At 40.1% G+C, this 16,068-nt stretch overlaps 2 long non-coding RNA genes across 3 annotated transcripts in view; one reads left to right on the forward strand and one right to left on the reverse strand.

Moving 5' to 3' along the window:
• The window catches only part of LOC138840057 (uncharacterized), a 75,304-nt gene that overhangs the window by 7,309 nt on the left and 51,927 nt on the right, over window positions 1–16,068 (reverse strand). Inside the window, exons 3-4 of one of the 2 annotated variants that reach the window (XR_011376036.1) lie at window positions 2,156–2,391; window positions 909–1,080 (exon numbers count right to left, since the gene is read on the reverse strand). This is a non-coding gene — a long non-coding RNA (uncharacterized lncRNA). The remainder of the gene's footprint in view (window positions 1–908; window positions 1,081–2,155; window positions 2,392–16,068) is intronic. The other variant, XR_011376035.1, reaches the window with a different exon arrangement.
• Window positions 1–16,068, forward strand: part of LOC138840058 (uncharacterized) — a 35,080-nt gene that overhangs the window by 1,073 nt on the left and 17,939 nt on the right. The window contains exon 2 of the long non-coding RNA XR_011376037.1: window positions 12,883–13,024. This is a non-coding gene — a long non-coding RNA (uncharacterized lncRNA). The remainder of the gene's footprint in view (window positions 1–12,882; window positions 13,025–16,068) is intronic.

A 16,068-nucleotide genomic window follows, 5' to 3' on the forward strand; every position in this document is an offset into this window, starting at 1 on the left:
AGCAGGCCTTGATATTAAGATTCTGCAGTGGTGGTATTATAGATATTTTATGTTCTATGAGTAAAATTTAAAAGTGAGAATCCAATATTCTTTTTTTGTTTGTTTTTGCCGGTCCTGGAGCCTGAACTCTGGGCCTAGGCGCAGTCCCTCAGCTCTTTAGTTCAAGGCTAACGCTCTCCCATTTGAGCCACAGCACAACTTCCAGCTTTTTCTGTTTATGTGGTGCTGAGGGATTGAACCCAGGGCCTCATGCATGCAAGGCAAGCACTCTACCACTGAGCCACCTTCCCAGCCCGAACCCAATATTCTTTAATGAGTTGTTCTTTGGAAAATTTTCTTTACTCTTACAATTCAAGTCTTACAAATGTTTCAAGATAATTTCAGTCTATTCGGGCATTATAAAAGAAAAATTTACATTTAAAATGTGATGCACATGTAAACCAAATTTCATTGTTGTAGTGTATCACCCATCAATAGAGAATTATGTGTGTGTTGAAAGTGATTCGTGCTTAATGTAAGATGTTATGATAGTGCTTTTATTCTTGATCAACATATGGTGATTTTCTAAATTCTTTGCAACCACTATGGTTTACTTATGGGAAAACATTAACTGTTATGACATACACATACATATATATAAATTCATAGGAAGCCATTAAAGGCCATATCAGAGCATGTGTGTGGGAAACATGATTATGGTAATAAATGATTAAAGTATGAGGCTAACATGATTTTTTTAAACTGGAATTTATATAAATTCAACTATATATGTGACTCTAATAGGAACTTTGGAGTTGGGAACTAATTCCTCCTTGTGAGGTTTCAGCCATGGCTGCCTACAACTGAACACAAAAGATTCAGGTCAGAAAATGGAGGACTCCCAGAGATTCTGGCGTGAGAAAAATTACCTGATCTGGTACCTAGATTTGCACTTCTCCCCAGGCCATTTCCGGTTCTTTACTTTCCTAATCCTGGAATGCTGAGAATCTCTCACAGAAGCAAATTACTTGGGAAAATGTTGGGAATCAAGCTTGAATGCAGAGCAAGCCTGCCTAGCCTTGATAGAACGGGAATTGAATTCTAGAAAACAAAGTAGAGTTTACAAAACAGTGAAACAGATTTCAGTTTGATTTCAATGGGGACATAGTAGCAAAAGTGGTCAAAATAGGCAGATTTGTCCACAAACAAAGCAAATGGCATGGTAGCTTTGTTTTCTGACAACTTTGTCTATTGTTTCCTTCCTTCCTTCCTTCCTTCCTTCCTTCCTTCCTTCCTTCCTTCCTTCCTTCCTTCCTTCCTTCCTTCCTTCCTTCCTTCCTTCCTTCCTTCCTTCCTTCCTTCCTTCCTTCCTTCCTTCCTTCCTTCCTTCCTTCCTTCCTTCCTTCCCTCTCCCTACCTCCCTCTCTGCCTTCCTTCCTTCCTTTCTTTTTTTCAGATTGAATGGGCTGGAGCAGAAAGGCCCAGGAGGCTTTCCCAGAGCAATACTGCCACCAAGAGGAAGGAGTCTGTCAAAACCCTGAATTGTGAGAGAGGATTCTGAGAAGCTGGGAAATTGAGAAAAGTTGAGCCTTTTGTAAAGTTGTGTGGACCTTGGTCCTGAGCTGCCATATTTCATTTCAAATGAGGAGCCCTGGGCAAAAGCAGGTTCTTGAAAAAGAACCTACTAGGGGGTGGGATTACGGGCTCCTGTAGGCAGCTGTCAGTACAGTAGATACTTAGCTAGTGAGTCTTAGATCTTTCGGGGAGTTATTCTGAACATTTGTCTCCTTGGTTTGCCCCATAGACAGTAGGCTAGGACAAGTTACTAGTCTTGAAAAGCTGAGGTTGGGGGAGGGGCTTCAGTATCATCTAACATCAACTGGTGAGCTTTCTGGTGCCTGAGAGCCACTAAAACAAGGAAGGTTTGAACAAAAGGAATATGTGTCATTGTGCCAAACCTATCAATTCCAGAATATTAGTAGAAATGAAGCTATACATAATTTGAAGGTCTGGGGGCATTTTCTTAGGCCCAAGAGATAACTGCTACAGTGGCTATGCAGACTTTTTTTCTAGAAATGAACACTTCAATAAAAACAACTATTAACATCCCTTCATTTGAGTAATTGTAGAATTGGACAAGCTCCTACTAAATGAGAAATGTTGTGAATTGATTCACCTCTTCAAAGGGCAGATGGCTAACTTTATGCATGAGTATGCCTTTGTCCAGGGACTGCCTGTTGAAAGTACCACATAGCCATACTCCACAGGAGAATAGAGAGGATGACCATTGAGGGTTCTCTTGCAAGAAGGGCAAAGGGTCCATTTTCCAGGTTAAACTAGCAAATAATCTTCTGAAGCTTTGGGGAAAGTTTAAATCCACCTTCTACGTCTTCATCAGGGAGATGTTCACACCTTTGACACAGAGATGAAAGAGAACAAAATGTTAAAACTTCACACTAAATGATTCCAGTTGTTGAATGCAAGAGAAATAAAATTTTAAGAAGTCACCAAAGCTGAGTGCTGCTGGCTTACGTCTGTAATCTTTGCTACTCAGGAGGCTGAGATCTGAGGATCATGGTTCAGAGCCAGCCTGGGCAGGAAAGTCCTTGAGACTCATCTCCAATTAACCACCAGAAAACTGGAAGTGGCGCTGAGTTGTCTCAAAGTGGTAGAGTGCAAAAAGGCTTAAGAATACCACAAAGATCCTGAGTTTAAGCCCATGACAAGCCAAAATAAAAAGCCAACAAATTTTTACTTTTGTAACTTTATTGCTTTTTAACTTATTTCTGGCCTTATTTTAGTCTTTTACTTATTATATACATGATTACTTCAAGTTGGTTACAATAATATGGATTAAAATGACTGAAATGGTATCAAGGAAGTATCTGGAAATCTGTTAACCTAACAACGATGTAACTTTCTAGAGTGATAATTCTGATAGTTCACTTTTTTTTCCCCTTGGTAGTATTGGACTTCGAACTCAGGGCCCTGTGCTTTCTAGGCAAGTGCCCTATCATTTGAGCCATGTCCTCAGCCCTTAACTAAAAATTTCGAATGTTGAAGTAAAGATAATAACCGAAACTTTTTTAATGTACTTGAAATTTTAAAAATGGCAAACCAATGTTATCCAAATACATAATTGAAAAAAATATAATTTTATTTAAAATATGCACAGCTACAAACATGAAAATTGATAGGCTCACTCTTTTTTGTTAACCTGTACAAAGTAATGGGTTTCCTTGAAACATATCTATACATGTGTATAATGGGCATTGATCCTCTTCATCCCTTCTATTCCTCTTACTACTCCCTCTTGGTCTTGTTGAACTCTTCCATATTCTTTCTAGTCCCTAAAGCCCTCACTTTTTGTCATTCTTTTTTTTTTTTTGGTTGGTCGTGGGGCCTGAACTCTGGGCCTGGGCGCTGTTCCTCAGCTCTTCAGCTCAAGGCTAGCGCTCTACCACTTGAGCCACAGCATCACTTCCACCGTTTTCTGCTTATGTGGTGCTGAGGAATTGAACCCAGGGCCTCATGCATGCAAGGCAAGCACTACCACTGAGCCACCTTCCCAGCTCCCTAAAGGCCTCACTTTTAATGTTGTGTATGCACATCCTGGGGCTTGAACTCAGAACCTGGGTGCTATCCTTGAGCTTTTGTGTTCAAGGCTAGCACTTTCCTGTTTGAACCACAGCTTCACTTCCAGCTTTTTGGTGATTAATTGGAGATAAGAGTCTTCTAGACTTTCCTGCCTGAGCTATCTTTGAGCTGCAATCCTTAGATCTCAGACCCTGGAATAGCTAGGATTTACAGACATGAGCCACAGTGCCTGGTTATACATACTATATATAAAACATAATAAATGGTACAATATGAAACATTTTTGTTTATCTACTCAAGTGAAGACTTAAAATTTTTGTATACTTTTTTCAAGTTGCTCAAGAGTCAAGAGTGAAAATTTTGTATGCAAATCATAATGTACCAACACCCAATCTTTAATATAAATATATTTTTGTTGTATATTGAAAGGACTAACAAGGACATGATCTAAAATGTCATCAGTGGTCTTCACTGGTTTTATGACAGTACTTAGTGAATACTTACTATTTCTCAGTTTTGGGCAACCACTATGACTTAGATTGAAATGAAAAAAAGGTCTTAAAACTTATCTTTCAAAGATAAATGATGACACACATACACACCAACGAAGTCAAAAAAAGCAGCTGAAATTTATTTTATGGCAATGAGAAAGTGCTTTTCTCCAGTGGTATATGATATCTCTGGACAAAACACTTGAGTAACTGGTGAATGGAATACATTTCTCTTATGGTTGGGGTCCTCTAAAACCCTAGACAAATGGCTGCTAACATTTCAACACATAAGGCCTATCTTTCTTTTTTAGTCCTAGACCTGGACTTAGAATGATGCTTTCCGTTCATTGAGTAGTGCTGTACCAAGTGAGCCACACCTGGAACCCCAAGACCTAGGTCTTTATCTTGAAAACGCAGTACTCCTTGAGGGACTTAGGGATGAGCCAAGTGAGGACACATTGGTTAGTACTCGTAGCCTTCTTCCTGTTTAAGAATAGATTCTAGAGACTGATGATAGAGATTCTAGAGAAGATGCTAGTGATAGTTATGTTAGTTGGACATGAATAGAACTGTGATGGTTAGACCTAGTGGAAATAGATTTCTTTTTTCCTTTGAGGTAGGGCCTGTGTTGGCCATGCTGGCCTGTAATTCCTTGGCTCCCATGGTCTTCCTGTTTCAGCATACCTTTGTAGCTGGGATTATAGGTGTCTCGCCATTGCTGGCAGAAATTGAATTGTAGAAAAAGAAAATGTCTGCCAAGAGTGGTGGTTTTTACCTTCAGTTTAGTTTCAGATGGAAATCAAAAGGAAAACTAGTTGTGAGATGGAGGTTTTGTTCAAATTGGACAAAAAGCAAAACCACCATCATGTTTCCTGCTGTTTTGGTTGTTTGGCATACTTTTTTTTCTTTCAGGAAGGGCGGGAGAGAGCGCGTGACAAGGAGACCTTGTTAGCATGTATAGAGCACTACTGCCATCATGAGGATGTAGTTTCAGATCATCCAGTGCAATTAACCATAGTTCACTACTGTGAATATTTTCACAGTGTAGAATGGCCCAGTCACATGAGAGGTTTAGTAGCCCCTGACTTCAAATTAATCTATTCTAGCTTTTCTTGACTAATTCTAGGAGTTTTGAGTAAAGGCTCCATGCTAGACTGGCAGAGGATTTTGTCCAGATATAGGAGCTTGCCATTAGGGAGCCAGGAAAGGTCCCAGGTACCAGGAAGTTCAGGGGCAGGAAAAACTGGTGTGGCCCCAATTGAGGAAACTGCTCAGAGCCCATTGCTGGGCCATAGCCAGTAGTCTCTAGTCTCTGTGCCTCAGACAAGCTGGTTTATCTGGACAATAAGATCTTTTCTCCTTGAGCTATCAACATCATGAAATATGCAAATTCAAAGTGATATCTTGAAACCCCTTATGTGCTTGTTGGGGGTATAGGGACACACCCACACTCTCAATCCCATTGACTTGAGCAAGGAGGGCAAATGGAGAAGCCAAGATGTGATGAAATTAGGTTGAAAGGGAAAGAAAAAGTACATATTTGTTTATAGAGAAAACATTTTGATGCCATGACCTGGATCTCCTACAGGGGTAAGGCCTTGTTCTAGCCTGCTCTGTTGTCTAGAGGACTGACTTTGGATCTCCTGTCTCTTTCCACTTTAAACTCTATGTTGAATCTCCCTTCCTGGCTCCTATAGTTCAGAAATATTTAAACCTGCCTCCTAGATTTCCAAGCAAACTGGAACCTCCATTTCTTATAACCCAGTAAATGGAGAAAAACTGCTGCTTTTGAACTCAAAGCTTGGGCCTTAAACCTCTAAGACTTGCCACATCGCCACTTCTGGCTTTTGGGGGACTTAATTAGAGATAAGCGTCTCATGAACTTTCCTTCCCAGGCTGGCTTTAAACTGACCCTTAGATCTCAGCTTCCTGAGTAGCTAGAATTGTAGTTGGAAGCCACAGGTAGCTAGCTGTTTCTTTTTAAACCTGTCTGAAATTTGTTCTCAAAGCAGCAAAGTGTTAGTACAGTGATCCTGAAAAGTGAAACCAAGTGAGCAGCAGAACTATGTAAGTGAAGACTGAGAATTTCATTTCAGAAGATGCAAAGCTCTTGGGTGGTGGTATTCAGCCTTAGTTTCGATTCAGAGAGAAAACTAAAGCAAAAAAAAGTAGCATTTTTTGAGCTTGTTCCAAGAAAGTGAGCAAGACCATAGGCAGCCAGATTTCCTTTTCCTGGTTCCTGGTGCTTTGAGTATAGTTGGTGTTTTTTTCAGACAGTAGGGGCGGGAGTAGAGCATGCCAAGAGACAGCTTTTGGGAACATATGGAACCATACCGCCACCATCAGGAAATAGATTCAACTCATCCAACACCATTTATGTCTATCTGAGTCAAAGGGAGTTGGAGTCAAAGCAAGGCCTTCTTTTGTACCTTAAAGGTATGAGAGAAATTGGACATTTGAGAATCCTGGAGTAGATTTGTTGCTACCAAGAGATACACAAGCAGACTAGGGACAAGCATGAGTTTCTCAATGTAGAGTCTTGGCCTATTAACAAGTATCCGAAGAAAGATGTTGGACCTCTTTAAGTCTTAGCCAATAACAGGTGGAATTCAACAAAGTTTGTTGTGGGTCAAAGTCTACACAAAATTATGGACCCGAGTTCAAGTTTTACTAAGAGATGGGGATACTAAAGAAAGAGCTGGTGATAATGAATCTTCCATTTCTTGGAGTTAGCATCAATGGAATAGTAGCTGATTTTTCCATTTTATTAAGTTCATTTGCCATGTTGGGAATCAAATTGAGATGTTATATGCTGGGTAAAGGTTCTACCTTTGAGCTTGTTAGACCTCCAATACTAACAGAAAGGAAAGACTTGAGTTTTGGTTTCTCAAATCTGACAAAGAGGACAGAGAGTAGTTTAATGTGACGTGTACTCACCCTCAAGGACTTCCATTTCCTTCGGTAAAGTTGACAGAAAGAAACCTATGCCCTCCCTTGTGAACTGAGATAGCTCTTGGCCCTCAGAAAATTTGAGACCTACAGCATACCAAAAATTACATAACTTTTTATTGGAATAGATCTATATTTATTGGAATAGGGACTCAAAGCATCTTGGTGTTATGCCAAGGTCGCAGGACCCCCACCAAGAAGACCACCGAGAGTCAGACTCTACAGCTGTTTTATTTAAACGGGCTGCAGCTCGGGCCTTGTCCTATACTCCAACACAGTGGAGCCTAGGAGGAGAGCCCCGAGCTAAGCATTTGCAGGTCTTATAAAGGCACACAACCAGGTGGTTTAGCACCACGTGTTGCTCTGCTCTGAAACAAGCAACAAATGGTCACTGCCTCAAATACTCTATCCTTTCATTGGCACAGTGCTACCTTGTGAAATACTCTTGATTTTGTTTTAAGTGACAAACAAAACCAACATGTTCCGATGAACCGGCATTTTCTTTGCATAGATTTTCTCCGGCCCCACCGCTTCCCGTGCGCCATCATCGCCTGACCACTCTGGTCCCCTCCAGGCCCCTCACGCTTGGCGCTTCTGCCCCAAGATGTCTCCAGCACCACTTGGGCCTGTCTTAGAGCCTTACGAGGGCTGGAGGGGCCCAGCTTGGAGCCCCCTGTGTCCTGCTTGTTCCCGCAGACATCAGCTTCCTCCAGCCGCCATGTCTAAACTGGGTGGAAGCTGTAATGGCGCCTGGGCTTTAGAAACTGTGTCCGCATGGTGGCAGCAGCGCACCGCAAATGCAGCAGGGCTGCCATCTTGAGTGCGCTCCTCCCGCCCTTTCTGTCTGAAAAAAAAATCCTCAAAACAAACACATTAGCAAATTTGATTGGTTTGGTGGGTCAGGGCCGCATTGTTTCATTTTTTTGTTGTTTATTTTCCATCTGAAAGCAAAGTGAAGCGTAGATCCACCTTCAGAGCTCTTCCCTTTTTAGGAAGCAATTTTCCACTGGACTTTGTTCCCTTTAGTATGATTTACTTGATTCTGTGTTTCTCTAGTTGGCCATAGAATTAACTTGTCTCATTCATGGGATACATTTGCTGGATGAAGGCAGAAATAGCAAGACTTTGTTTTAAGACTGAGTGAAGTCTGGGCGGGGGGGAAAAAAGTCACAAACTGAAATGCTCCTACCAAAACCTTTTACTTTGAATTTAGATTGGTAGTACTGCTCATTCAACCTAATATTGCTAAGTAATCCAGGCAAGTACTCTACAACTCTTCTGAGACCCCCTTTTTTTTTTTTTTGTCGGTCGTGGGGCTTGAACTCTGTGCCTGGGCGCTGTCCCTCAGCTCTTCAGCTCAAGGCGAGCGCTCTACCACTTGAGCTACAGCGCCACTTCCCTGAGACCCTTTTTAAATTTGAGACAGTTCCTCCCTAAATGGCCAGGCTGCCTTGGAAGGCACTATGTTGTCCAGACTGACTTAGAACTTGCAATCCTCCTGTCTACCCCATCAGGAGTTGTTGGAATTGCAGGTTATTGTATCTTTGTTTTTCTCTTTTGGTATTTGAGACAAGTTTTCTCTTGTATTTTGAAACAAGAACTAGTAACTGAACAGCAAAACACCATCAAAACACGATACAATCAATACGCTTAATATTTCTCTCTATCTCACAAAGTTGGCTAAAAAGACACATGGAAACATACAGAATATTACTATTCTTTGCAAAAATAGAAACTATCCACTTTATGATGCTACTTCACATACACTAAAATGGACATTTTCTTTATTCGATGTTAGTATTTTACTTGATGTTTTGTATTTTACTCTAGTGTACCTTTAATAAATTATAAATTAGGATGGGGATCCACTGTTTCCTGTGTGATGATTAAAACTAAATGTCGAATGCAGGTAATGCTTGCAAAGGAATACACTATATTCCACTGAACATACCAATTAAAACATAATTTTATGTTATATCGTAAAAATAGTGTACCTCCATTTTTAAAAGAAGCTTAAAATTTAATAGCTAATACCGTCTTTAAAGCCATGCTTCTTCCTCAGCCTCCTGAGTGGTAGGATTGCAAGAATGCTTCACTATACCCAACTAAAAGTGCTACTATTTTTAAATACATCAATCTTATCAGAAAAAAAATTTTTGGTTGGTCATGAGGCTTGAACTCTGGGCCTGAATACCTCAGCTCTTCAGCTCAAGGCTAGCGGTCTACCACTTGAGCCACAGCACCACTTCTGGTTTTCTGAGCAGTTTATTGGAGATAAGTCTCATGGACTTTTCATACCCACTCTGGCTTTGAACCGTGATCCTCAAATCTCAGCCTCCTGAGTAGCTTGGATTACAGGTCTGAGCCACCGATGCCCGGCCAGAATATATTTTTATTTGAAAAACATTCTAGCTATAAGTGAAGAAAACTCACTTTAACAATTATGACAGAATTTGTGTCTGGCTTTATGAGGCCAGATTTTATATAACAAGAGAAGGATAACAATACATGACCTAAACATTTTATTAAATTTAAATTTTATTTTAAAAGTGATATACAGGGGGGTTATAGTTACATAAGTCAGGTAATTAGTATATTTCTTTATGAGCAGTGTTACCTCTCCCTCATTTTCTCCCACTTTTTCCATTCTTGACTCCCCTCCACTCCAAGTTGTAAAGTTCATTTTCAATATAGTGTCCAGTGAATTTATATATAAGACAACTGTACAGAAATAAAAAGCAGTGACAACAGGGAATAAACCAAAGGAAAAAAATAACTGCAAACAGTACGAAAAATTGTTTCTATATCATGGAGTTGATTTCAATAAGCATCATTCTATATGGTCATATGCACATAGATATTGAGTCATTGCGATTCTCTGCTAAAAATATTGTAGACAGAGTAGTTATTACAAACGAGGGAAACCATGACCCTATGTTTCTTTGGGTCTAGCTTACTTTGCTTAGTATAATTTTTTCCAAGACTTTCCATTTCTGTATGTCATTCTGATGGACGCATAGAGTTCCATTGTGTATATATACCATGTTTTCTTGATCCATTTATCCACTGAGGGGCATCTGGGTTGAGTCCATATCTTATCTATATAAAGATAAACATGTAATAAACGTGGTTGTGCTGGTAAGCTTTAGTGTGGGCTGGTTTGTGGTCATTTGGGTCTATGTTTGAGCGGTTTGCATTTCTTTTATGACAACCGATATTTTACATTTCTTTGTGTGTTTTACTGGAATTTCTTATCTCTTCAGAGGAGTCTCTAAGTGTAATTTAGCCCACTTATTAATGGGGTTGTTGTTTCTTTGAGGCTTTGTTTTTGGGACAGTTTAATATTTTGAGCTCTAAATGTATTTTAGAATTGAGGCCCTTGTTTGATGTATAGCTAGTAAAGATCTCTCATTCTATGGGCTTTCTATTTATCTTGCTATGACCTTTGCTATGCAGAAACTTTCTTCAGTTTGATATAATCCTATTTATTCAGCCTTTCTTTAATTTGTCATGCCTAGATGTTCTAGTATTTTCCGTATTTCTTCCTGTAATATTTTCAGGGTATCTTGTCTTGCATTGAGGTCTTTGATTCATTTGGAATTAATTTTGATACAGGGTGATATATAAGGCTCTAGCTTCAGTTTTCTGCACATATATAGCCAATTTTGGAAGCACCATTTCTTGAAGAGGCTTTCTTCCATCCTGTGGTTTTGGCTATCTTATCAAAGATTAGGTGGTTATTGGACTGTGGATTCATTTCTGGTTCTTCAATTCTGTTCCATTGGTCCTCAGGCCCGTTCTTGTGCTAGTACCAAGTTGTTTTTATTACTGTGGCTTTGTAATAGATTTTAAAGTTTGGTATTAATATTCTAGCACTGTTCTTCCTGCTAAGGATTTTTTTTTTTTTTTGCCAGTCATGGTGCCTGAACTCTGGGCCTGGGCACTGTCCCTCAGCTCTTCAGCTCAAGGCTAGTGCTCTACCACTTGAGCCACAGCACCACTTCCAGCTTTTTCTGCGTATGTGGTGCTGAGGAATCGAACCCAGGGCCTCATGCATGCAAGGCAAGCACTCTACCACTGAGCCACCTTCCCAGCCCCAGGATTTTTTGTTTTGGTATGTGGGGTCTTCTATTATTCCATACAAATTTTTGGATTGCTTCTTCTGTATCATTGTTGGATTTTTGATGGGTATTGCATTGAATTTATAGGTAGCTTTGGGCAGTGTGACACAGACATCTTAAAAAGTGGTTATTCTCATGGGGGATGGCCTGCTCACACATTCTCTAATTGGTAATTTATTAAAGGTACACTAGTATAATATAAAATATCCAATATAAAATAAAATGTACCAAAATGGATAAATGACAGTGGTGTGAGGTGCTACTGGAGACTTGTGTGAAGTAACAATATCTACAGTTTCACCTAAAGAGAAATGTGTTAGTTTTATATGCAGAGGTATGTCAACACACAATTTTTTTTTTTTTTTTGATGCTGGTCCTGGGGGTTGAACTCAGGGCCTAGTGATGTTGGCCTGAGCTTTTTTGCTCAAAGGTGACATTCTACCATTTTGAGCTACAGCTCCACTCTGGATTTTGTTGGTGGTTAATTGGAGAGTCTCCAGACTTTGCTGCCCAGGCTGGCTGGGAACTGTGATTCTCAGATCTCAGCCTCCTAAGTAGTGAGGATTATAGGCAAGAGCCACTAATGCCTGGCCTTTTTTTTTTTTTTTTTTTTTGCTTATATATATTAGTCTATAATTCATTATACTCTGGCTTCAGTTTTCCAAATGCTGGGTTACAGGTGAGGGCCACTGTGCCATGCTATGAAGATAAAATTTTACCAAAATAATTTATTTAAAAATTGTATAGGGGCTGGGAAGATGGCTCAGTGGTAGAGCGCTTGCCTTGCATGTATGAGGCCCTGGATTCGATTCCTCAGCACCACATAAGCAAAAAAAAAAAAAAAAAAAAAAAAAAGCCAGAAGTGGTGCTGTGGCTCAAGTGGTAGAGCACTAGCCTTGAGCTGAAGAGCTGAGGGACAACGCCTAGGCCCAGAGTTCAGGCCCCAAAACCAGACCTCCTCCCCCCCAAAATTGTATAAAATAAAATATCCCTAATTCAGTGCAATATATATGCAATATATATGACATAATTCAAATATGTATTATAAAATATATGGAATGCATTTATATTTCTATAGTAAAATCGCCTTTTGTATATAAATTGTATAAAGTTATGTAAAATGAAGATGTCAATCATAAAGGTTGTGTCAAGTTTTACTTCTTAAATTTTTTTTATAAAAATGCTAAAAATCACCCAGAAATCAGATACAAAAATACCTTTTTAAAATACACTGTTCAATTTATATGCAAACATATTTGTAGTCCTGTGTCTCTGTACTGAAGGAATTAAATAAGCCAAAGGTTAGTGGTGTTTAAATACAAAGCTTGATAACAATTTTTGGTCAGTTTTTAAATCCTTGGCCCACTGCATGACTGAGTTCCCAGTGAGAAATAAAAGCCTGTTCCTATATACCCATTTATATTAAAGTAATTGGAAAGAATCATAAGGCTTTTCATGGTAAAGGAAAATGTGTTCAATGTTAAGTGATGAAACTGAGAGGGAGTCATGTATGTGTTTCTATATAGAGCATTGTACATAGCATTCAGTCTTGTGGTAGATCCTGCTCTTAAAGCACTACTAAAGCCTAGTTGCTATTGGACTCACAAGTCCTAGTGTCAAATCACAGTATAGAGTAGCACTCGCAGGAACTTGGGACTTGAACCGGGATGACAACTGAGTGTCCTAGGGCCTAGGTTTTCTCTTTCTAAGCCCTGAAGTGTAAATGCTTCCTTTTCTTTTTCTAGTCATGGATGCTGGAGGTTCACTTCCTATGAATGACTACAAGACAGTGGGACATCATGAGGAAACAGGAGAGAAAGCACATTGCATAAAGAAAAATTAGGTCATGTGAAATTTCAGATTTGAAAAGATGCTTGATAAGTAAGGGTGAGTCACTCTTAGATTTCATTTTATTCAATTTCTTTTTTTTTTTTGGTCCGGTCGTGGGGCCTGAACTCTGGGCCTGGGCACTGTCCCTCAGCTCTTCAGCTCAAGGCTAGCGCTCTACCACTTGAGCCACAGTGCCACTTCCGGCTTTTTTCTTTTTGCTTATGTGGTGCTGAGGAATCGAACCTAGGGCCTCATGCATGCAAGGCAAGCACTCTACCACTGAGCCACCTTCCCAGACCTATTCAATTTCTTTGAACCTTTAAAATTGTTAAATGTTTAAAAATATTTTAAAGTAGTTGTACAAATTAGATTATGACAATACATCTTGATCAATGTCACCCTTTCATCATTCCCTCAATTTTACCAGTTCCATTTTCACCAGTTGTTTTTTAATCTGTGTGTGGGAGTAGGGGTGGGGGTTGGGGGGCGGGGGAGTAGGAGATGGGATTGAACCTAGTTTTGTGTGCTGAATCTTACTTTGATATTGTTTAAACTCAAAGTAAAAATCCTAAGAGAGGTTTCCTTCAATTAATAAAAGACAGGTAACCAAATTTATGGTGCCATTTTTTTCCTATCTAGCATTTTTTTTTTTCAAACAGGAAGGGTGGTAGCAGAATTCCCATGGGCAAGGCTCTAGCCTTTCTTGGTCAACACTGCCATCATGCGGAAATAGTTTCAGAAATCTTCAAATCGGGAGCATTTCCTCTTTGGAATCCTACTAACAGTGGAAAGAAGGGCTCCACAAGGTCCACTGGATCTAGGCCTACATTAACTTCCCCCAAACTTTTCTCTGCTTTTGGGCAGCAGCAAATGCAGACACATTGTGTGACTCCTTAAGATGAAAGGACCAGGATCTGGTAGGCCCAAGTCTGTAAGTTCAGGGACAGGAAGAAGGGTGGAGCTTCAGTCCTTCTAAGACTATTGCCCTGAGCAGAGGATAGTCCTGATGAGAAAGTCTTAGACCTCTCCATATCTTAGTCAGTTACTGGAGAAATATGGGAGCATTTGGTTTGGTGTTGTGGATCACAGTTTGCACAGAACTCTGAAGCAAATTCTTCCTTTGAGTAGTTGAAGAAATTCACAGGAACAATGGAGTTCTAAACGGAGAAGGTGTCAGGAAGAAGCCCACAAGTCCTGGTGGCTGAAGCATTGGGAGTGCAGTGATAGCTGACTTTTCTGTCTTGTGTGGTTGTTTTTCTTTCTTTTTCCACGTTTTATTTGATCGTTTTTGCCTTGTCAGGTGATCAGGACAAACAAAAACACTTGTCACTGAACTTGTTAGACCTCTACGCTAGACAAAAGGTTTGACAGACTTTTGCTCTTAAGTCATATGAGAAAACATACAGATAAGGCATTTTTAGCATTAATTAGATATGGAAGAAATAGGAGAGGCTATGGATTACTGTAAAAGGATTTGTGAGCCCATGCTTCCACTACTTCCAATTTTCTTGACAAGATACCTGTGGTGGTCCACACCAACTAGCCCAGACCTCAGGGGGCTGAAGCCAGTATATATTACAATGAAAGTTCCAGAAGAGCCTGAGATCCATAGTGATGCCCTGTCTGAAAGACTCATAAAAGACCAGTTCAAAGTAAATTTAGAAAAAAGTACCAGAGGGTTTCATTGTGATAATTCCATAAATGTGTATCAGGGACTTTGAATAAGTTCGCTATTTGTCTTGTATTCCCTACACCCTTTCCCCCAGTCCAACCCCTTCAATCTCTGAAAAGTCTTAAATCAATTATATGTCCTCCCCATTTGTGATTTCATCTAACAGACATCTTTGCTGTCTGTCTCTTTCACTGCAGCCTGTCTCTCCAGGTTACAACAAAACTTGTTTTGGAAAAGACCTATCAATAGCAAAGAGAAGCCAAGAGGGTCCGAACCCCAGTAGATTAGTGCTACCTTGAGAAATACTGTTCATTTTGCTTTAAGTGACCCAAATAAAACCAACATGTTCCGATGAACCGGCATTTTCTTTGCATAGATTTTCTCCGGCCCCACCGCTTCCCGTGCGCCATCATCGCCTGACCACTCTGGTCCCCTCCAGGCCCCTCACGCTTGGCGCTTCTGCCCCAAGATGTCTCCAGCACCACTTGGGCCTGTCTTAGAGCCTTACGAGGGCTGGAGGGGCCCAGCGTGGAGCCCCCTGTGTCCTGCTTGTTCCCGCAGACATCAGCTTCCTCCAGCCGCCATGTCTAAACTGGGTGGAAGCTGTAATGGCGCCGGGGCTTTAGAAACTGTGTCCGCATGGTGGCAGCAGCGCACCGCAAATGCAGCAGGGCCGCCATCTTGAGTGCGCTCCTCCCGCCCTTTCTGTCTGAAAAAACACCAAAAACACTGCTAACCCTAGATAGAGGAGCCAGCTAAAATGGCTGGCCTATTTTTCTAGTCCAGTTTTGTGGCACCAAGTTGCTTTACCATATGAAAGTAAACTAAGGCCTAAATCCAGCCTTCTCAATCACGCCTATTATCCTTTCTGGAAGTAAATTTCCACTTTAATAATCGGTTCATTCAGGTGTGATTTACTTCACTCTGTTTTTTCTCTAGTATTTAGTTATTTGGTGGATGAGAGCAGAAATAAAAGGAAATTGCTTAAAGTTTAGAGGAAAACTTCTCTAGCAAACAATTCAAAATCTGCCCTCCTCCCCCTCTCTCTCCCCTTCTCTCTCCTCGATTTAGTTTCCCACTAGAAATAACTATATTAAAATTGATGGATGTTATATACAGTGTGGCTTTGATTATATCAGGTTTGTATTTAAAAAGCTTTACTGAGGATGAATTTACATGAGCATGACGATCTTGTAAACATTTTAATCCTTCCATAAAAATAGAGATTAATTGAAAAGATAAACTGAAAAATACTATTTTAAAACAGCACACTGTTGAGTTTTCTGCTTAAAATTTTAGACTTACATTGTAGTATGTAGTAAGTAGCATCTACCAATGAGTGATGAGGATATGCAAAGAAAACCTGAAATGGAAAATCTTTCAATACCTCCAGTCCTTAAAGGGAAAAATTTGGGATACCAGAGAATAG

This window comes from Dipodomys merriami, unplaced genomic scaffold (assembly GCF_024711535.1).
Source record: "Dipodomys merriami isolate MVZ:Mamm:240054 unplaced genomic scaffold, mDipMer1.0.p SCAF_3, whole genome shotgun sequence".
NCBI lineage: Eukaryota > Metazoa > Chordata > Mammalia > Rodentia > Heteromyidae > Dipodomys > Dipodomys merriami.